The following is a 23,345-nucleotide window of genomic DNA, read 5'->3' on the forward strand; positions in this document are numbered from 1 at the left end:
AAACCATCTATAAAATATGCCATATTTTTCTGTAAATTATTGTTGGAATGGAAAGATAAGACACAAGACGGATATATACATTCAACATATTGTACATAAGTACTGTATTTGTTTATTATAACCAGGGGTGCACATAAGTGGTCCGCATGCGCGCATGCGTACTGGACGTAGACAAATGCGTTGGCCCACAACTTTAAATGACTTCCACAGATAGCAAAGGTTACTATCTAGTTATCGCAATACCCTTGTGTCTAGTTAAGTGGAGGGTAAAGAATTGGGCTAGGGCGAATTGTCCCCCAAACCCTTTAAACTTCACATTGCGTGACCTGTTTTTTTTTTTTTTTTTTTTTTTTTTGAGGAAAAAAAAAAGAAAATTACCACTAGTTACTTTTCGAAGTAACTAATTACTCTAACATTCAGGTAACCGAGTTACTAACGCAATTACTTTTTGAGAGAAGTACTTTTAAAAAGTAATTAGTTACAGTTACAAAGTAAAATTAACAACACTGCAGACGACAGAGACGTCACCAGAGCTACCGAAAAAAAGGACTTTTGCTGAAAAGTGGCTGCAGGAGGTACCATGGCTAGAAGCAAATGATGCTCTCATGGAAATGTGGTGCTAAACTTGCCGTGAGAATCTCAATGTCGCTGATAAGAGCAGCGCATTTTATGTAGGGTCAAATAATTTCAGCCATCCAAACTTTGAAAATCACGAACAAAAACAGAGAGCATGATGGCAATTAAGCAAACTATCGATGCCAGACAGGACCCTACTCGCCCTATGGACAAGTGGCGGAATAAAATTAATAAAGAACAGCGCCATGCACTGACAAACGTGTTTTTGCTCGCATTTCACAAAGCTAAACATGCACGTTCAATGAGCTCTTAAGAGGTGGACATCCCACTTTTACAAAGGCTTGGAGTTAATGTGGGAGGCAAAAAAAATATGCGTACCCCTGTATATGTCTTTACATTTCACTTCAGAGTAATGGCAATTTTGTTGTGCCAGTTGATGTTAATCAAGTGTTAATTGTTAATAAAATTAATTTAAGGTAATTGGCTCCAAGTAAAGCTTGTCATAATTTTATCGCATCAGGCAGGTCGGCTCTCAAGCTCAATGAGGACCAAGTCGCATCTCCAGGTCCTCCTCTGAGAACCTGGGCAAAAAAATTATGTGCACCCCTGATTATAACAATAAATCAACAAGATGGCATTAACATTAACATTCTGTTAAAGCGATCCATGTATAGAAAGACTTGTAGTTCTTAAAAGAAAAAATATTAGTACAAGTTATAGAAATTTTATATTAAAACCCCTCTTAATGGTTTTGTTTTAATAAAATTTGTAAAATTTTCAATCAGAAAATAAACCAGTAGCTCGCCATTGTTGATGTCAGTAATTACACATTGCTCATGGTGCAATGTGGTAAAATCAGTCGCACGCAAGCGCCAGCAGAGGGCGAAAAAACACCAAAAACCACAAGTAACAAGTGGACATGGCACTGTGCTGTCATTTTAATTTGTTTGAGCGCGGCATGTGCGTTAATTGCGTCAAATATTTGAACGTGATTAATTTAAAAAATTAATTACCGCCCGTTAACAAGATATTTTTGACAGCCCTAGTTGTAAGTTCATTTTATTGTTGACACTGCGTTTCGGGGTCATCAACACGTTTTGACCCCACCCACAATAGTCAAACTACGCCTACATTAACTAATGCATTAACTCATGTTAATTAATATATTATTAAATGTTAGATAATGTTAGATAAGCAATTATATTAATTGTTGTAATGTTACTTAAACATTAAACTAAAAATTAGGGCTGTCAAACGATTAGAATTTTTAATCGAGTTAATCACAGCTTAAAAATTATTTAATCGTAACTAATCACAATTCAAACCATCTATAAAATATGCCATATTTTTCTGTAAATTATTGTTGGAATGGAAAGATAAGACACGGATATATACATTCAACATGCTGTACATAAGTACTGTATTTGTTTATTATAACAATAAATCAACAAGATGGCATTAACATTATTAACATTCTGTTAAAGCGATCCATGGATAGAAAGACTTGTAGTTCTTAAAAGATAAATGTTTGTACAAGTTATAGAAATTTTACATTAAAACCCCTCTTAATGTTTTCGTTTTAATAAAAGTTGTAAAATTTTCAATCAAAAAATAAACTAGTAGCTCGCCATTGTTGATGTCAATAATGGCGTACCGCATGCATGCTATTTTTAGACCGTGACCTCGCATCGTAAAGCGGAAGTAAAGCCGAAGTGGGACATTATAGACCCGCCCTCGCATGGAAACAACGTAATTTGTGGTACTATTCTCCAGTAATTTTTCAAAAACGAACATGCCGATCACGCATTGCTTTTTTTGGAACTTGTAGAAACGACTCTAGACATTACGACACATGAAGGATATTTTCTTCATACATTTCCGGAAACCAAAAACTCGGGAGGAAAAAATGTGAAGACCGAATTGACTTGCGTGGACTTTAACACCAGCTCGGTGAATCCATTCACATTTCATATGCAGTAAACATTTTGTTGGGTTGGCATGGTCTTTCAGAGGACAAAGAGGTAAGCCATTTTGATATTTTCAACTTATTTTTTTTTAGCGTAACGTTGTGCCGTACTGTTTCTGTCACACAATGAATGACCTGAAAAGAATTACAATGGTATCTGACTGCCACTGTTACCGTTTCTGTTTCTGTTTATATAAAAAACTTTAGTAAGGGGGAAGTGTAAATAAATTATAGAATTAAGATTTGTTATCAATGAAAAAATCAAAAGTGTTCGTTGGCTGTCACTGAGTAGCATTTGCGATCGCTACACAAAGCTAACTAAATTACCCCCAAGAACGGTCAGAGACGTAGGACAACCACAAGATATATAAGAAAGACAGGGCTGATGGTAAAGAATAGCTTGTTGAAACAGGAGAATGTCATTGTCAGTCACGTCGATAAAAAAGCTAAGGCTATGCTTAGGTCGGCTCGTTTTTTTCGCCTTTTTCAGCCTTCGACACTCAAGCCATCTCTTTAAATGAACATTTTTATGTTCGTCCACATCTTTGCTAGTGAATTTGTCACCAGGCACATCATTTTCGGAGCGAATTGGTAGGTTTAGCTCTGTAAACATCTCCTTCGTATGATTTCCATTTATTTCCTATTAGGGACAAACTGTGGCTTGTCCCTACTTAGCAACGGTAGCTAAGTCATGTATATTAATGAGCGGAATTGATGTGTCGCTTGCGGTACGCCAGGGGTGTCCAAACTTTTTGCAAAGGGGGCCAGATTTGGTGTGGTAAAAATGTGGGGGGCCGACCTTGGTTGACGTCCTTTAAGTAGAACAATATATTTAAGCAAATTTTAGCAAGCCATTCTGTGTGTCACATTTACTTTATTATTTTTTTTAAATTAAAAATATCAACAATCTCGCAACTAGCCTTTGTGCCGTTCTCTTTCGATTCTTGGGTTCTTGCGAAATACTGCTGCTGTGAAATTAAACTAGCTTCAAGTTGCTTTAATATCTCGCTACGTATCTTCCCTGTAATCTTGTCGTACATGTCAGCGTCTCTTGTTTGGTAATATTGCCTCAAATTGAACTCTTTAAAAACAGCGACTGTCTCTTTGCAAATGAGGCAGACACAGTTGTTGCGTATTTTAGTGACGAAATAGTCCAATTTCCACCTATCCCTGAAGCGTCGGCTGTCGCAGTCAACTTTCTTTTTTGTGTTGACTGTCACCATTTTAGAAAATTGAGAGTTAAGGGTCACATGGGGTAATGTTGCTTAGAGTGCTGCTGCCTTTTAGTGGGTAAATGAGGAGCAGCATTTAGTGTGTAAGCTACTTCATGTGATGGTAGCAGTACTGCTGACCAATTTATTAATAGTCTGTGTGCGAGCCAGACGTTATTGATTTTGTGACAGAGGCTGGGGGCCGGATGAAATTTGACCAGGGGCCGCATTTGGCCCCCGGGCCGGACTTTGGACATGTCTGCGGTACTCCATTTCACGATGCTCATGTGCTGAAACCCATAAAATCAGTCGCACCCAAGCGCCAGCAGAGGGTGAAAAAAACACCAAAAAAACAAGTAACAAATGGACATGACACTGTCATTTTAATCTGTTTGCGTCTTATATTTTAACATGATTAATTTAACTAATTAATTACCGGCCGTTAACGTGATAATTTTGACAGCCCTATTAAAAATGCATTAACTAATGTTAATAAAGGGACCCTTATTGTAAAGTGTTACCAGTATTACTTTATAATTCATATCATTCTAAAATGCTCTTTTCTTTTGGTCTGCGGGTGATAATAAAAAAAAATAATTACAGACTCAATCCACATTATCCTTGACATTTATATTAACAATAAGTAGCTTATATTAATGGTTAAGGGGTGGGAGAAGCTAGTCTTGTTTTTGTATTTTTTTTTACCTCTTACAGGCCTAGTTACACCACAATTTTTCAGCATACGTCCATCTTTCTCATCTGCCGTGTGTGTGATTGATCGTATCCGTTCAAGGGCAACTGGAGGGGAAAGAAACGTGTTACGGCATGTTCTGAAAGAAGTGAATTGTTTTAATAGCTTGTAAAGTGTGGGAGTGACACAGGGGACAGATTCAGAACTTTGTTCCTGCTATCTCTATCTATCTGGTTGTTGCCATCATATTTCAAAAGAATGAATGGTTGAAAGTCTATTGTGAAAACACCACCTACACAAGCACACACACGCAGACGCGAAAGACAAACACCTTCAGCCAAGGCACACTGAAGCCAATTAGCGAGCTCCTGCAGGAGTAAGCCTCCCTGGCAACACAGAAAACCGCCATCTCCCAGGATTGTCATTGTCAACGTTGCCTGCCCGACCCCCCCGTACCATGCCATCATCATGTCTTGTGATTCATTAACGAGATATGCAAGCTCCTTATTTACTTAGTTTAAAAAAAACACACACACAGTTTGATGGTTAGAATGAATATCCGTGCTCGTAACCGTCGCCTCAAGAAATGCAGTCAGAATTCCATTCCATTCCATTCTCTGTGTCAAACAGCTGAACAGGACAGGTTTAAAAAAAAATAATAATAATAAAAAAATAAAAGAAATGCAGTCATCTATACTAGGGTGACCAAACGTCCTCTTTTGCCCGGACATGTCCTCTTATTACGTGCTCTCCGGAGGGTCCGGCCGGGTTTCATAAATTCATGAAAATGTCCAGTTTTTATGATTTTTCACGGGACCAATTTGAAGAGAATCCCTCCGGCCGCTAGGAGGCAGCGCCTGCCTGCGTTGACGTGGTTCCGACTAGTAAGGGCGGGAGAAGGAGTAGATCTTCTTCTTGTTTTTTGTTGGCAGTTTACCCTTTGTTTCATGGGGAATTACCACCATCTAATATCGGTTGACAGTTAGTATTATATTTTAAGTAGGAGCGCCTGCCCAGTTAAGAGTTTTTTACGATAAATTCGTATATAACGGCAACTGTTGACTTCTGTCGGAGATTTGTACTGGCGTAATCTGTAAAATCCCGCTTGGTGTTGCATCGTTGCGCTGCCGATGATTGTAAACTTTTATAGCAAAGTTTGATTTTGCCTCGCCCTGTACTCGCTAACAGGGTAGCTATCAGTTTGCTCAGCCGCGCTAGGCATTATGGGCGATGTTGTTTTGAAGAGCTGCGTTTGGAAACATGCTGGTTGAATAGCTTGTCAGTTTATTTCGGTTATTGTTTGCGTACAATCTAAAACACTGAATGGGAATAAAAATTGATTGGGAATAACAATTTGTCAACGACAGTTGTCGGGATAGTAATTTATAAAAATGTTGAGTTGGCACATAGCCTACTGTGTGTGCGTATTGACTGGACTACATTTTCATGGGTCTGCATTATATATTTTTTTTAATCATTATTCGTTTTTTTGGGTTTTTTTTTTTTTTAGGTTTGATTATTTTTTGGGGGGGAAGAATAAAGCCTGTTGAGTAAAAAAATATTTCCATATAGTGTATAATATATACTATATGGCAATCGGCCTATGTTTTTTTTTTTTTTTTTAATAATAAAAATAAAACTGAATTTTTCTATCCGGACGGAGGAGGCACACTTTAAATATATTAAAGTTATATAGGCATCTTTGAGAGGACTTTGAATAAAATTCAAGTATCTCGAGGCTGGGCCAAGGGTCCAGTATCTCGAGGCCGGGCCGAGTGTCCTCTTTTTTGGAAATCAAAATATCGTCACCCTAATCTATACGAATCCTTTAATTGGTTAATCGATCCAAACAATCCATGTTAGATGGCACTAATGTTGATTTGAATAAAAATTTGTTGTTTTTTGTTCAGCCAGAACAGAAGAAGAAGCACCAGGCCCAAAAACTGAAGATGAATTTTAATTATACAGTAAATCGCAGAATGTGCTGACAATTACTTTTTACCTCCTCCTGTTTTGCAATCTAGAAGCAATTATTTATTCATTCACGGTTTATGTAAAAGATCCGCAGGCCGATGAGGAGAGGCTAATTCATTTTCTAGTAATGTTGTGTTTTCTCAGGACTCGATTCTTTTCCGTGTAATTGCGCTACCATGGCGCTACCTGTCTGACTTTGTCACATGACCTGTTGCCCAGTGGGAGCTCATTATCGCACAATGGCAACGGCGCTGAGATCATCTATGGAACTTTTTCCTTTACATTATGGCATTTGCTTAAGGTTAAGAGTGAGCAGAGGCAGACCACAACAGCATTACTGATGGATGGCTTTCATTTCAGTGAGGCAGCATATGCTGGGGAGCAAATTCCGCTTAAATGCTCCTCACCCAGCTCGCCTTGCAGTTTTGTCGCTAACCAGCCATTGCATGACTTCCTGATGGAGATGAGATTTGTGACGGCAAATGAATTTCTCCTTGAGGAACGATCAAGTGGTGAATCGAATCGAAAAATGGCGTAATGGGTTAGAAAATATATGTTTGTCCTCTATTTTACCCGGATTGGACGAAAATGTGTCTTAGTACTGTAAGTGAAAAGCAGAATTCTTTTCAGATGCTTCTCATAAATGGCTAGTCATTGTTTTTAGCTCGTTCAAATAATGGTATGCAGGGAGCCAAAATAATCACAAAACACAACACATTTCATTCACCACCAAGGATAACTGACTACATATAAGCAAACATTACAACAACAAAAAATGGGTAACACTTTACAATAAGGGTCCCTTAATTAACATTATTTAAAGCATTTTTAGACAGTAACTAATGTTTAAGTAACATTATAATTAGGGTTGTTACGATCATGTTTTTTTTTGCTCCCGATCGTTTTAGTTTGAGTATCTGCCGATCCCGATATTTCCCGATCCGATTGCTTTTTTTTTGCTCCCGATTCAATTCCAATCATTCCCGATCATTTTTCCCGATCACATACATTTTGGCAACGCATTAAGAAAAAAATGAATAAAACTCAGACGAATATATACATTCAACATACAGTACATAAGTACTGTATTTGTTTATTATGACAATAAATCCTCAAGATGGCATTTACATTATTAACATTCTTTCTGTGAGAGGGATCCACGGATAGAAAGACTTGTGACTTTGTATATTGTGACTAAATATTGCCATCTAGTGTATTTGTTGAGCTTTCAGTAAATGATACTGAACGCCATGCCCAATGCATGATGGGAAGTGGAACCATGACAAGTGAAACCACGACTGTGCGTAGTGCTACCAATTCATATATCTTCTCTGCGATGGGATCTAACTTAAGGTGTTAAGAAAAAGATCAATTGCTACCTTGCTTCCCCACTTTGCTTCCCATGATATTTCTAATTGAAGGGAGGGGGATTGTAAGGCTTTAGCTAATTAAAATAAGGTTCCAAAGGCTGCCAAAATTCACTCTACTCATTTTACACTGCCTTTTAGCTCTCTATATAGGCAAAACAGCGCCATTACAGGTGGCGTGAGACAATGCGCGAGTGGGTCGTGCAGCGCATGCATTAATTGCGTTAAATATTTCAACGTGATACATTTTTTTTAAAATTAATTACCGCCATTATTGGGATAAATTTGATAACACTACCTTAAGCCTAAACTCAAGACTCTGGAAAAATGTAACATATTATGTCTGTAACGTTAAATACAATTAGAAGACGATTTAATAAAAAAATATATATATCTTAAAAAAAAGGCATGGCCGATATTTTTTTGCCGATTCCGATACTTTGAAAATGACGTGATCGGACCCGATCGATCGGGATGACATCTCTAATTATAATAATTCATATAACATATATTAACAGCTACCCAAGGGTTACATGTGGTCCACTTCACAATAAGGGTCCAAAAAGCATTCAGTAATGGTTAATTATGGTTAAAAAAAAAAAAATTTTAAACACTTAAGCATTTATAATTTCTCAGTTAATGGACACATAAGCTGCTCTTTACAATAAGGGTCCAAAGAGTATACAGTACTAGTTAACTATTCTAAAGTAACACTTATGAAGCACCTGTACGCATATTTTAAAATTAATATTAGGAAACTAACATTAAATAATACCAAATTTCCTGGGCCAATAGAGGTACCGTAATTTTCGCACTATAAGACGCACTTGACTAACCCGCCAACCACCAAATGTGACACGAAAATGGCATTTGTTCAAACATAAGCCACAGTGGACTATAAGCCGCAGCTGTCCTCACTGTATTATTGGATATTCACACCAGATATTAACCAGTAACACGTTATTTGACAGCAGCCTCATACTACTGTCATTAGACCAAATGAACCACCATGAAGCATTGAATCAACTGGCTGCAAAGCTTCATTGCTTCAAGAAGCTTCAATTGGCCATCACTGCTCCCTTGGGGGAGACAGTTAACCTCTTCTGCCACCTGCTGTCAACACTGTTGTTGTCCAACATGCCTCCAAGCATGCATTGCAGCACTCCAGATGTAAATAACAATCAAAATTCGTGTTATGTGCTAATTTTTTATTGAGTTACAGTTACAATTGTTTCAATAATTGCTAGGTATGGTATTTGGTAACACTCACTGACAGTGGCGCCATAAGACTGTCATTAGACAGTCATAATTATGACATGAAACTGTCACGAGTATTAATTAATGCTTATAATAGATGTCATTTAGTGTTATCGGGCAAATTGTCTCATTTTTGAATGGGTTTAAAAGAGCCGAGCTGGTCATAAATGGAGTTAGTAACATAATTTGCCAGATGACACTTAATGACACCTGTCATGAGCATTCAGTCATGCCCATTGTAGTGTCATGTCATAATTATGACGCCGCTGTCAAATAAAGTGTTACCCAATACCATAACTAGTAATTAATGAAACAACAGGAAGAGTAAATGAATAAATAATTAGCACAGAACATGAACTTTTATTGTTATTCATATTTGCAGCACTGCAATGCAGGCAAGAGGCATGTGTTACCGATTAACCCAAATAAATCAACAAATAAGCTGCAATGGACTATATGCCGCAAAAATGAAGGAAAAAAAGTAGTGGCTTATAGTCCAAAAATTAAGGTATTTGCAGGCTTAGGGACCTTTACATAGATAACACATTTGCCACATTTGAACAACTTGTGACAAAATTTGATATTCCTCGGATTTGGATCATTTTTGCAAGTAAAAAGTTTTGTTTGCAGCTTAACTCATTTGCTCCCAAAAACGTATAAATATGTTCTATTTTTAATTGTTTCAGTGTCCCAAAGACATATTTATACATCTTTTAGGGTTTTTCTTTTCATAAAAGACATCTCTGGGTCCTGATTCAACTGAGCTCCAAAGCACAAAGCTGAAAATCCATTTTAAAGCAATAAAACTGGCCACTGGAGGGCAGTAGCGCATTTGGTAAGACCCACAACCCGATTTAACAGCAACAAATGGCCGGGCCACACAGTCGGAGTGCTGGCGGAATGATGCCAGGCGGCGGACGACAAGGCAGAACAACCAAGAGGACGCCCGGGATGCCAGGCGCTGGACGACCGAGCAAAACGACCGGGACCACCAGTGCAGCGGGCTCTCCGAGCAGACCCCGCAGAGACTCAAAAAAATCCATCTTTATGAGACAGGCAACGATGAGGGAAAAGTTTACCTGGCTGACGTAGCCACAACAGCGTCATCTCTCAGTTAATTATGTGTAAATGAATTGTTACTTTCCTATCAAAAGCTCTATTTGTCTTGTTCTTTATGATATTTTGTGAAAAGAAAACATTATTCAGATGTTTTGGATGTCACTAAAGCAAAAAATAGCTGTGTTAAAGTCCAAGTTATGTTTGAAATGTATGCATTCACAAAAAGCTCAATTTCTGTTTTTTCATCAGAAATTGGAAAATTGCTCAAACTAAGCTATTTTCTAATGCTGATTTCTAAAGAATGGAAAAAGATATGAGCTTACTTTTTTCCTGCAGAAATAAGAGAGTCTTTCTTTTGGTGGGTTCCATGTTTATGTAGCAATAGAAAATAAATTTCTGTGGGCCTTGCAAAATTAGTCAAAATCCAGTAAAACGGCCGGGAGCGAAGGGCCTTGCTCTGGTGAAAATGTCTGGGAGTGAATGCGTTAAACACCTGCTTCCTCACGTTACCAGAGGAGAATGTTTTGGATACATTTATAACACCTTTGCCTTTACTCAAGGGCAGTGTATCGATTATTTACGGCCAAATTTGTAGCATACAAAATGTCTCATTGGCATCAATTAAAGCACTGTGGGAACAGGAACTGGGTGGGATGATTTTGGAGGAAGTATGGGAGGTTGTACTGAAAAGAGTTCATTCCTCATCAGTTTGCGCAGGGCATGGTCTTGTTCAGTGCAAAATTATTCATAGAGCACACTGGACTAAGGACAAGTTGTCCAAGATCTAAAAACATTTTGCCCCTACCTGTGCACGATGTAACTGTTCACTAGCTAATCATACTCACATGTTCTAGTCTTGCCCATCTTTATATAACTTTTGGTTGGAGGTATTTAAGACAATTTCAGAAATATGCTGCAGACAAATAAGTCCAGACCCCACCATAGCGCTATTTGGAACATCCTTATCTGTGTTGGAATTATCCAAGATGGATGAGGATAATAAATACCTCATTAGTTACTGGCTATGTGCCACAGTCCTTTAAATATGCAGTTATTAAACCGCTCTTGAAAAAACCTACTCTTGATCCTGATATTTTGGCCAATTATAGACCTATTTCTAACTTACCATTTCTCTCCAAAGTCCTTGAAAGAGTGGTAATTAAACAGCTCTGTCAGTACCTACAGGACAATAGTTTATTTGAACATTTCCAGTCTGGCTTTCGAGCTCATCATAGCACTGAAACTGCATTAGTTAAAGTAACTAATGACTTGTTACTTGCCGCTGACGTTGGATTAGTCTCGATCCTGGTTCTGTTGGACCTGAGTGCATCCTTTGACACAATCGACCATAATATCTTATTGCAGAGATTAGAATGTGACATAGGCATTAGAGGAGCAGCCCTCTGCTGGTTTAAATCATATTTATCTAATAGGTACCAGTTTGTCAATGTAAACCAGCAATCATCATCGTACTCTAGAGTTAGTTATGGTGTGCCGCAAGGATCGGTCCTCGGGCCCATCTTGTTTACGCTGTATATGCTTCCTCTTGGTAATATCATCAGAAAACATAGCATTAACTTTCATTGTTACGCTGACGACACACAACTGTATTTATCAATTAAACCTGAGCAGGTCAGGCAAGTGGAAAAACTAAGCGCCTGCGTCCGAGATATAAATACCTGGATGAGCACTAACTATCTTCTACTTAACCCTGAAAAGACAGAAGTCCTTATAATAGGCCCGAAAAGTGTGAGAGATTCTTTAGCTGCCCAGATAGTCACTCTGGACAATGTAAGTGTAGCCTCCAGCACCACAGTTAAAAACCTAGGAGTTTTATTTGACCCTGACTTATCGTTTAAAGCACACATTAAACAAACCTGTAGAACGGCTTTCTTTCACCTGCGCAACATCACCAAAATTAGAAATATTTTATCTAAAAGCGATGCAGAAAAATTAATTCATGCGTTCGTTACATCGAGATTGGATTACTGTAACTCCCTACTTGCAGCTTGTCCTAAAAGTTCTCTAAAAGGTCTTCAGCTAGTCCAAAACGCAACAGCAAGACTTTTAACAGGAACCAATAGAAGAGAGCACATCACCCCTGTGCTCCAGGCACTTCACTGGCTTCCAGTCGAGTTTAGAATTAAATTTAAAATACTCCTTCTTACATTTAAGACCATTAATGGGTTGGGGCCATCTTATCTCACCGATGCTCTGGTTCCATACCGCCCCAACAGAACACTCCGATCTCAGAATGCAGGTCTACTGGTCGTTCCCAGGGTTTATAAAAGCACTGTCGGAGCTAGAGCCTTTAGCCACCAAGCCCCTGTTTTATGGAATCAGCTTCCAGCTAGTATTAAAGAAGCCGAGACAGTCTGCAAATTTAAGATTAGATTAAAAACGTTCCTATTCGACAAAGCTTATGGTTAGGCTAGTTGAAGTCAGAGTAGACTCACAGTTTAGTCTAAGCTGCACTAGAAGCTATAATGCTGGGGGAAGTACAGCCGCTGAGTTCTATCTTCTTTTCTTACTCTACCTACCACTTGTCTTACTTTATTTCTATTTTCCAATTTTAATATTTAGTTGCCTAGTCTCTTCATCACTAGTCACCCGGTGTCCCCTTTCCCCCCTCCCCTCTGGAGAGGGGCTATTTTTCAGCTGCAGCCTCCTGACTGTCCAGACCCCTGGCGGGATAGACGTCCTCGCTACTACCCCCGTCTCATCTGGCTAGATGGACCTCTTCTTGCTCCTTTACTCCACTGCATTTTTACGGACTGTAACTTTGCTTGCTAATTCCCATTAGCAGTTCTGGGGTTCCTGTCTATCCGTCCTGGGAGTGGATCTCTCCTGACTGTGGTACTCCCCGAGGTTTCTCATTTTCTCCCAATTGACTCTGGAGTTTTTGGAGTTTTTCCTTGCCGGCATGGAGGGTCTTAAGGATAGGGGATACCCAGGAGTTGAACTGTATCTATTCATCTTTGTTGCTTCATTTCTAATTGTGTATCATATTGTCTCTGTAAAGTCCTTTGAGACATTTGTTGTGATTGAGGGCTATACAAATAAAATTGAATTGAATTGAATTGAATTGAATTGCCTTCGTTACCCTTTTTACAAAGCAACTAATGTTACTTGCATGGAAATCTGCCATCTCACCCTCTCACACGCTTTGGATGAAGTCAATCTTATATTGTGTTCACCTAAAGAAGATCCTGTGTACGCTTGGGGGCAAAACAAATTTTATGCAAAGTGGACCCCTTTCCTGACGTATGCTAGGGCCTTGAACTTCCCTCAGATTCCGGAATAATGAGGGTTTTTTTTTTTTTCTTTCCCGTTAGTGACATGCGGTATGTGGCCGCTCCTTCCAAAAGCTCATATATACTGTACATTGTTGTATGCTGATTTTTTGAGAGTGCTATGTTTATACATCAAGGTCACAGAGTGTGGGACTCCATTGCTGAGAAATGCGTGTTAAATTTAACTTGCGACTGAAAAACAATAAAAAGAATTATAATACCGTACTTAAAGTTATGACTCATGTCATGACTCACAGAGCAATGTTTCCAAAATTGGAAGATTATATTCACTTACTCTGACCAGTATACATAAATAACTGTAATAATGCAGTAATGTACATGTGATTTAATGCTAAGTATTGCATTATATTATTTTTTTAATGGTACTTCACCATTAGTTTAGTTACTGTCTGGTTACGCATTAACTAGTTTTCATTAATATAATAATTAATGTTAGATAAGGGATTTTATGAATTGTTATAATCAAGGGCGTAGGTTTGGTCTCAACATTGGTAGGGACGCTATTACAGCACAACCTGCATGTGCACGTTTTGCTGGGGACGGGACATTAATAAGACCAAACAGATTGGGTACATTCCTCAAAAATTGCTGGTTACTACATAAAAATGAAAATAGTTAAAATTATTTTCATAGGGATAAAGTCATTTTTTCAAAATACTTCCTTCATATAAAGGAAATTTACAGTGGTTGTATTTTTGTGTGTGTGTGTGTGTGGGGGGGGGGGGGGGTTCTGAGGGCGGGGGGTTAAAAATGTGTATAGGCTGCAAATATAAATCCTTTTTTTTTATTTTTTTTTATTCAGAAAATAGATACATTTTAATTAATGAATAAATGCACAAAATGCAGTTGAATTAAAGTTGACAGTAGAAAACATACAGGAAGACACCTCTCTAAGCAGCTTTCTATTAGACTTTTACAGGTTAGCAAGTTCACACAGTTTAATGTTATGCTAACTCTGATGCAGTGGTCAGTAACAGAGTTAGTGGCATGTTCCCCACCTCCACAACATTGACATCTTTTTACATAATTTACAGAGGCTGCTGCTGCTGCTGCTGCTGGGAAAAAGGGAAAAGGGAAAAAATCTTCTAATATCGCTCATCTTCAAAGGGGGCGGAGGAAGCGGCATATTGACATGTATTTCTCTCGGGATTGTGTGAATGTGGGGTTTCTAGTCATCAGCCAATCAAACGTGCGTTTGAGGGGGAAAAAATGAAAATGGTAAATTTAAGTCTGAACATAATGAAAGTAATGCACTTAACCATGGTAGGGTCAATTCTATCCTAACAACACATGTGAAGACAATCTAAATTAGCTTTATAGCGGAACTGAGTGAAAATCCAAATAAGGTAGCTTAAAAGTTGGTGGGGACAATTTGAGCATCCTGAAAAGTTGGTAGTGTTATGTCCCTACCGTCCCTATGCAAACCTACGCCCTTGGTTATAATGTTACCTAAACATTAGTTATTATCTAAAAATGCATTAACTAATGTTAACTGAGAGACCCTCATTGTAAAGTGTGACCAAAAACTGTCAGTACAGGTAGTCCCAGGGTTACTAACAACTTCTCTTCCTACTCTGGTGACGTAACCCGAATTTCCGCATAAACCGGAATTAACCCTTTAAGTATCCCTAAATACCTCCTAAACCTCAAAATAACCAAAATAATCAAAAACAAGTATTATACGTTTTAGTAAAGTGAAGGAAAAAAATGGCAGACGAGACACTGTTACGCAACGTAAAAAATAAGATAAAAAATTATTGGAGACAAAATGGCAGACGAGATTCCGGCGACTTAAAGTCAAAATCAGGTAACTCAGGTACGTCGTAACCTGGGGACTACCTGTAATTCACAAACGTAACCAAGTGTAATGAAGTTGAGGAGAATATTTACAAAAAGATGTATCAGTGGTACCTCTACTTACGAATGCATTTACAAACAGAATTTTCAGGTTATGACATGCCTCAACGGGAATATGTTGCCTCTATTGCCTCTTGTTGGGAAAGAAATTTCAGGATACGAGATGCAAAAATACAGTATGAGCTGCTACTCGCAGTTCCCAGAGTTTACTGAACATAACATACCTATAGTTGCTCTGCCATTGGCTATTGACTAGCATCTCCCTAGCATCCAGTTGGCTAAGAGGGACCTCTACTGTATGTGTGTATCCCAGAGTCCTCTTCATTTGCCCCCTCAGGCCAATTGGTGTTCCGACAGCTTTACATGAGTGTATTAACTTTTAACTTTTTACTCTATTCTTCGTTTTTTAAATTATGTACAACTTTCATTTGTTTATAGTGCATTAATGTAATTGGAACAAATGTGTATTTGTTATATGTTTTGATGCATTTAATGCTTTACAATAGATTTTTGTCTGAATTCTGGGGGCCTCGGAACATATTAGGGCATTTACATGGAAAACGTGTTTCTACTTACGGAATTTTCCTTTTACAAGACTACTTCTGGAACCAATTAATTTCTAGGCAGCAAGTTATTTCCAAAATGAAGTACAAAGGATAACACAATGGTGTCTTGAAATAACAAATTAAACAATTAAAAGTACAATAAATAAATGATAAAGTGAGTAAAATCAACTAAATTCATCAGCAGCTGTTCAACAAGCAGCAAATCATTTTTGTTTGTGACCCTAGATTGTCGACGGAAGTATTGAACTGCAGGAAGAAACATCGTACGCTTGCCTTAACCTGAACCTGCAATAAACCAGGGAGAAGAAGGTCCCACCACTTAATGAATTGTTTATTAAATTGAGCTGTAGTCGTCTGCTGCCTCTCTCATGACTTAAACGTCAATAATTTATGTACTGTCACTGATACTGAACATTGTGTTCCTCCAAAATATAAACACAGAATACAGATATTGACATTTTTTAATCTAGTGAATGCATAAACGTTACATAAAAAACAAAAGTGTTTCCCCTAAATAATTTATTATTTGTTGTAAATCAATTCTGTTGTTATTGTCTTTGTTCCTAAATAGCCATTTATAATAGTTATATTCACTACCGTAATTTTTGGACTATAAGCTGCTACTTTTTTCCCCTCATTTTGAATCCTGCGGCTTATTTGTTGATTTATTTGGGTTAATAGGTAACACTTTCTTTGACAGCAGCATCATAAGACTGCCATAAGACTGTCATAATTATGGCATGACACTATCATAGGCATTAATGTCATTAGGATTATGTCACTAACTCCATTTATGTCTGGCTCAGATCTTTACATCCATTCAAAAGTGAAATAATTTGCCTGATGACAAAAAATGACATCTGTCATAAGCATTCATTAATGCTCATGGAAGTGTCATGTCATAATTATGATCTTATGACAGTCTTATGGCGCCACTGTCAAAGTGTTACCAAATACCATAATTAGCCATTAATGAAACAACTGCAACAGTAACTGATGAAATAATTAGCACAGAATATGAATTTTTATTGTTATTTACATCTGTAGCGTTGCAATTAGAGGTGTCCCGATCGATCGGGATGCCGATCCATCGGGTCCGATCACGTCATTTTCAAAGTATCGCAATCGGCAAAAAAATATCGGTCATGCCTTTTTTTAATATATATATATTTTTTAATTAAATCGTTTTCTAATTGTATTTAACGTTACAGACATAATACAGTGGTACCTCTACATACGAAGTTAATCTGTTCCAGGACCTTGTTTTTAAGTCGAAATGGTCGTATGTCGAGCAGGATTTTCCCATAGGAATACATTATAATTCCATTAATTCGTTCCACAGCCCAAAAACCTTCACTAAATCCTTAAAAAATACTGCTGGTACTATTACAAATGGCAATTACACATAGCAAAACAAATAAATTATAAATCGAAATCGGAATAATAATAATAATAATAATAATAATAATTCCTGTATTAATGTAACAAATCGGGTTCTAATGTGGCGGACGTTTTTTGCTGACCCTGAACGCACCGCGGGGCTGACGTGCCAGAGACAGACCGGTGAGCTTGAGTTTCACTTTCACTTTGAATGTTTTCTTGAGAACACCGTCAATTGCGGCAGACAGAAGGTGTTTTTGTTTTGAATAAGTTGTGAAATAAATGATAAAAACGTGGCGAAGTTGGCGATTTCTCTGGAGATGTTACCACAATAAGAATTGTCAGCTTAACTTATAAAGACTGGCGAACGATGGTCGGAGGAGGACCGTGGAGATGTATTGTTGAGCCATTTCACGGATGCCCACCCTACGCTCATATTTTTCTGTCATTTGCATCTTCATTTAGAAGGTAAGCGTCAACTTTTTCCTTGTTTCACCACCTGTACCAACCTTTTCTGAAACCAGTGTTGATTTGTCACACAAGAAAATCCGCCGTGCATTCGTCTGCGGTGCTGCCATTGTCGTCGTATTTCGAGCATGTCGTCGGATGTAGAAACAAATGGCGAGTCAAATTTTACATTGGATGTCGAAAAGTTCGTGTGTTGAAGCGATCGTATGTAGAGGTACCACTGTATGTTACAGTCATCCAAGGTCTTTAGTTAAGCTTAAGGTAGGGTTATCAAATTTATCCCGATAACGGCGGTAATTAATTTTTTTTTTAAATGTATCACATTAAAATATTTAACGCAATTAATGCATGCGCTGCACGACCCACTCACGCATTGTCGCGCTCAATCTGTAATGGCGCCGTTTTACCTATATAGAGAGATAAAAGGCAGCGTAAAATGAGTAGAGTGAATTTTGGCAGCCTTTGGAGCCTTTTTTTAATTGGCTAAAGCCTTACAATCCCTCTCCCTACGATTAGAAATATCAAGGGATGCAATGTGGGGAAGCAAGGTAGCAATTGATCTTTTCCTTAACACCTTATGTTATTTCCCAACGCAGAGAAGATATATCATTTGGTAGCACTACGTAGTCAGGGTTCCACTTCCCATCATGCATTTGGGCATGGCTACAGTATCATTTACTGAAACCTCAACAAATACACTAGATGGCAATATTTAGTCACGATATACAAAGTCACAAGTCTTTCTATCCGTGGATCCCTCACAGAAAGAATGTTAATAATGTAAATGCCATCTTGAGAATTTATTGTCATAATAAACAAATACAGTACTTATGAACTGTATGTTGAATGTATATATTCGTTCGAGTTTTATTCATTTTTTTCTTAATGCATTGCCAAAATGTATATGATCGGAAAAAATTATCGGGAATGATTGGAATTGAATCGGGAGCAAAAAAAAAGCAATTGGATCGGGAAATATCGGGATCGGCAGATACTCAAACTAAAACGATCGGGATCGGATCGGGAGCAAAAAAAAACATGATCGGAACAACCTTAGTTGCAATGCGTGCTAGGAGGCATGTGGCACGACAACAGTGTTGACAGAGGCAGAGGTTGACTGTCTCCCCCAAGGGAGCAGTGATGGCCAAATGAAACTTTGCAGCCAATTGGTTCAAAGCTTCATGGTGGATCCTTTGATCTAATGACAGTCTTACAATGCCGCTGTCAAATATAGTGTTACCGGTTAATATCTTTTGGTGTAAATATCCCATATTACAGTGAGTACAGCTGCGGGTTATAGTCCAGTGTGGCTTATCTATGAACAAATGCTGTTTTCATGTCAAATTTGGGGAGTGGCAGCTTAAAGTCAGTTGCACCTTATAGTCTGAAAGTTACGGTAATACTGACGTATATTCAGTAGATATTCATTCCTACCATTTTAAAACGTCATTCTAAAAAATCAATAGTACTCTGATAAAATAAGCTGTTTTCACTCACTAACATCTTGTGGCAAAACCTCAACTGAATCAATGATAGGAAACTCAAGGAAACGGAATCAATGATAAGATAATGTGTCTTACCGTATCAGCCTCACGAGTTGATTGTGTAAAAAAAAAAATGTGACTCTGGGGTTTTATTCCATCGTTTTTTTCACGTGTCTAGTGGGGTTCTCTGGATGAATGCTGTCTGATAGACAGCGACTCATGAGCAAATGAAAACTGTCATGCCTTGAGTTGAGTTTTGTTAGGATTTTGCCCTATAGTGTTTCTTGTCCATGTGATTACCCATTGATTTCACCTGTTGTAGCCTGCTCCTTGTGTCTTGACCAATCTGCTGCCTCTTGTATCAACCACCTGTGTCTCATTGTCTCGTTACCCAATGTCTGTATTTAAGTTCCCCATGTGCTGTCTGTTCCTGTTCGGTCAATGTCTATCCCAGTGTCTTTCAGAGTGTCTATTCTGCGTCCAAGCCCTTGTGTTGATCCTTGCTCTTGTAAATTACAATCCCCTCTTTTGTTTTTTGTGTTTTTTTTTGTTTTTACTCTGTTTTTGTTATATTTAAGTATTTTTGAGTTCACCTCCACCTTGCCTTGCCCTCCGTAAAATCAAGGCTGAGTTTGTATCCGAGCCAAAATGGATTGGACGTCTATCCCTGTCGATGGCAGCCAATTAGTTCATTTATGAAAAAAATGTGAAAGCAATTACCGTATTTTCTTGACTATAAGTCGTGGGCTTTTTTCATAATTTGGCCAGGGGTGCAACTTATACTCTGGAGCGACATATTTGTGAAAATACTGAGACATTATAAATAGTCGTACTCCACTTACACGATTTCGAATTTACGACGCCGGAGTCCCTTGCGCCATTTTGTCTCCAGTTGTTTGTTTGTTTTATTATTTTTATCGCATAAACAGTACCTTACTATAACTCACAGCATCTTATTTTTTTACTTCATTAAGATGATGTGTTCTGCCTTCTCTAAACATTAAGTTGTTCAGCTTTACAGACCGTAAACAAGGCAATTGTGCTCTTTGAAGCTTTTTACTTCCTTCAATTTTGACAATGTGTAAAGCTGTTAACATACATTTGTAGACTTATGTTGAAAATGACACGCATTTTAACAATAAAACACTTGACGAAAAAACAATTGGTGCTCAAACGTTCATCTAGTCTGATCAATATGTGAATTTAATAACTTAAATTAACCTAATTTGCCTAACAAAAGTCTGCTAGCTTAAATGCCACAATGCTAACGCATTTACAATTCTGATAGCAAATCACTAACACGTAACTCCACAAACTTTATCTCTAAACTTAACTACAAATGCATACACAAACATGTATTAGCTGAAACAACTTACAGCCTTATGTGGGCAAAACCAGAGCACAGCTATCCTTTATCCATGTCAGACATCTGAGTCTGCTCTTCAGTCATACAAGGCGACAGTCAAGCCAGATCCAATGCTGCCACCAGAGGGCAGTGCATCCTCCATCATTCAACAAAATACAAGATTTTTGCACTTTTTGGACAGATATTTTGAGATTCAGGGGTAGTTAAAGGGTTAATTCCGACTTGCACGGAAATTTGGGTTGTCGCCAGCGTAGCAACTCATTCGTAACCCGGGGAATAACTGTATTTTATCATTTCACTTGTTATTTTAACACTACACAGCAAGAGGGCGCTCAAGGCCTGTTTTTCAATATTGGCAGTTCATTGGATTCAGTGATTTTGAGTGACAATGATGGTTTGGTAAACTTGTTAGCATGTTCTTTATGCATAGTTATCTGACTGACTCTTAATAGCTATGTTACGTTAACATATCGTTCTCAATTCATTGTTTATGCATCATATACCGCTAGCGTACTGTACAGTTGTTCAGCTGTTCGCTATTTTCACTTTAAATTGTAACCTTTCAACATGACATGTCTGTTCTTGGTGTTGGATTCCATCAAATAAATTTCCCCCCAAAATGCAACTTATACTCCAACTAATACGTTTTTTCCTCTTCATTGCGCATTTTTTTGCTTGTGCGACCTATAGTCCGAAAAATGCTGTTTAACAGTAGGACATTCTTGTGAGGTCAATTTAATAACAGTTCATTTAGGGGCAGTTTACATGGCGACTCTGCGACACAAAGACGCAATGACTGAGTAGTGGACTCACTTCGCGTGCATATGGTGTTGGCGAAGACGGAAGGCGAAGACAAAAAATTCTGAATCCTGTCTCCAAAGTGGAAAAATCCGATTGCGGGGGATTGAGGGGGGCTTCCTCTGCATGCATATCAAAGGCTCCCGCGGCGCGAGACCGCGCCGTTAACGTCAGCACTCGTACACGTCACATTGGGCGTGCGCAGCGGTGCTACCAAACATTAAAAACAACAAATATGGCGGAATGTCGGCTTTAATGGCGGCACGGTGGCTGAGTGGTTAGCACGTCTGCCTCACAGTTCTGAGATCAAGGGTTCAATCCCGGGCTTTGGCCTTCCTGTGTGGAGTTTGCATGTTCTCCCCGTGCCTGCGTGGGTTTCCTCCGGGAACTCCGGTTTCCTCCCACATCCAAAAAAAAACATGCATGGTAGGCTGATTGAACACTCTAAATTGTCCGTAGGTATGAGTGTGTGCGTGAATGGTTGTATGTCTCCGTGTGCCCTGCGATTGGCTGGCAACCAGTTCAGGGTGTCCCCTGCCTACTGCCCGTAGTCAGCTGGGATAGGCTCCAGCACCTCCGCGACCCTCGTGAGGATAAAGCGGCATGGAAAATGAATGAATGAATGAATGAATGAATGTCGGCTTTAATTTAATGTTTTAATAATATTTTTAAATTAAATATGTTGAATGTTTCAATTTGGGTGCCTTTTTTGAACAAACAAAAATGCCATTGCTTCGAGTAGGCGGGAATATTTTTTTCCGGGCTGAGGGAGCTTAGTGGGGTCAAAGTGCATCATTCTCTGTCGCCCCGTAAATCTGCACCGCCCCCTAGTGCCTGGCATGAATACTACATCGTTTTCATGCGGAATTGCGACATTGTTCAAATGGAGACGCAAATGCAAATTTGAAATTTTTCGTATTCCCGGAGAGTCACCATGGAAACGTCCCCTAAGAGTAGATCTGATTCGTCTATCACCATCAATGGCAGCTAATGAGTTCAAATGCCTTTAAAAAGTAGCCTACACATTCGCCAGCCATCGGTGAAGATGGCTATCTAGTACAAAAGATCACAATTGGTCAATGATGCTGTTACAATGATTGAGATTCATTTTGCCCAAGAATGCTTTGGCTGCAACTGGGGAAAAAAACAGGCAATTACAGTAAAGTGAAACCACGAAGGCAGTAATGGTGAAAGACAGAACAATATCAGCCATCAATGAAATGACTTTACCTCCCATTGGGATGCTTTATGTAGCTCAAGAACAGGACAAACTGCGTCTATAGTCCCCATAACATTAAAATGTATTGTAATGCTTCTCAGCTGTCTAACTACTGTCCTGAGGTTGATTAACGTGGATATACAGTATTACTATATTAGAAATAAAAACAAACAATAAAATTCTTCACTGTCATTGTACACATATGCAATTATTGAAAAGCAGTTAAGCGGGTCTCTCAGACTAACAACTACAATTACAGAAATCATAGACTACTTGGACTATATTATTAAGATTACTGCCTTAAAAGAGATGACTTGCTTCCAATACTGCTGCTTAATTAACCCGACGTCATTCTGCTCAGTGGAGGTCTTTTAAAACTATTGCTTTACAAATGCAGCTGACGAGGGCCTACTGTTCTTCCTTGTGGTTGGTGAGTCTGAAAGTAGATATGCTACAGGCTCTGTGAAGCTGCGCCTGGAGCTAAAAGCTAAATTCTCTACACTAAAACTTGTAAGCTTGATTTTTAGCGAGTGCAGTTTTGGCTCAGGTGGTAACATGTCCCTGAGTGAGACAAAGAACACCAAGGAGTTCTAAGCAGGATAGAGAAGGCCATCGCATTTAAACCACTTCTTTGGTTTGGATAAAAGCAAATATAGTGGAAAATCGTATGAAGGTTAAGCAGTGTATTACAATTTTAACTGAATTTTTTAATGAAAAGCATCTTTTGCAGCAAAATCGAATGCTGACACATAGCTACATTTGTATTTCATTCATACATTTTTACAGCAAGGC

General features: G+C 38.5%; 1 protein-coding gene across 10 annotated transcripts in view; it reads right to left on the reverse strand.

Annotated features, from left to right (window-relative positions):
* Window positions 1–23,345, reverse strand: part of LOC130929666 (receptor-type tyrosine-protein phosphatase S-like) — a 311,121-nt gene that overhangs the window by 280,357 nt on the left and 7,419 nt on the right. For 2 of the 10 annotated variants that reach the window (XM_057857032.1, XM_057857033.1), the window contains exon 1: window positions 19,267–21,585. The exons of the other annotated variants lie outside the window; for them this stretch is intronic. The gene's annotated coding sequence lies outside the window, so the exon portion shown is untranslated. Of the gene's footprint in view, window positions 1–19,266; window positions 21,586–23,345 lie in introns of those variants that run through there. 10 annotated transcript variants of the gene reach the window in all.

This window comes from Corythoichthys intestinalis, chromosome 14 (genome assembly GCF_030265065.1).
Source record: "Corythoichthys intestinalis isolate RoL2023-P3 chromosome 14, ASM3026506v1, whole genome shotgun sequence".
Lineage (NCBI taxonomy): Eukaryota > Metazoa > Chordata > Actinopteri > Syngnathiformes > Syngnathidae > Corythoichthys > Corythoichthys intestinalis.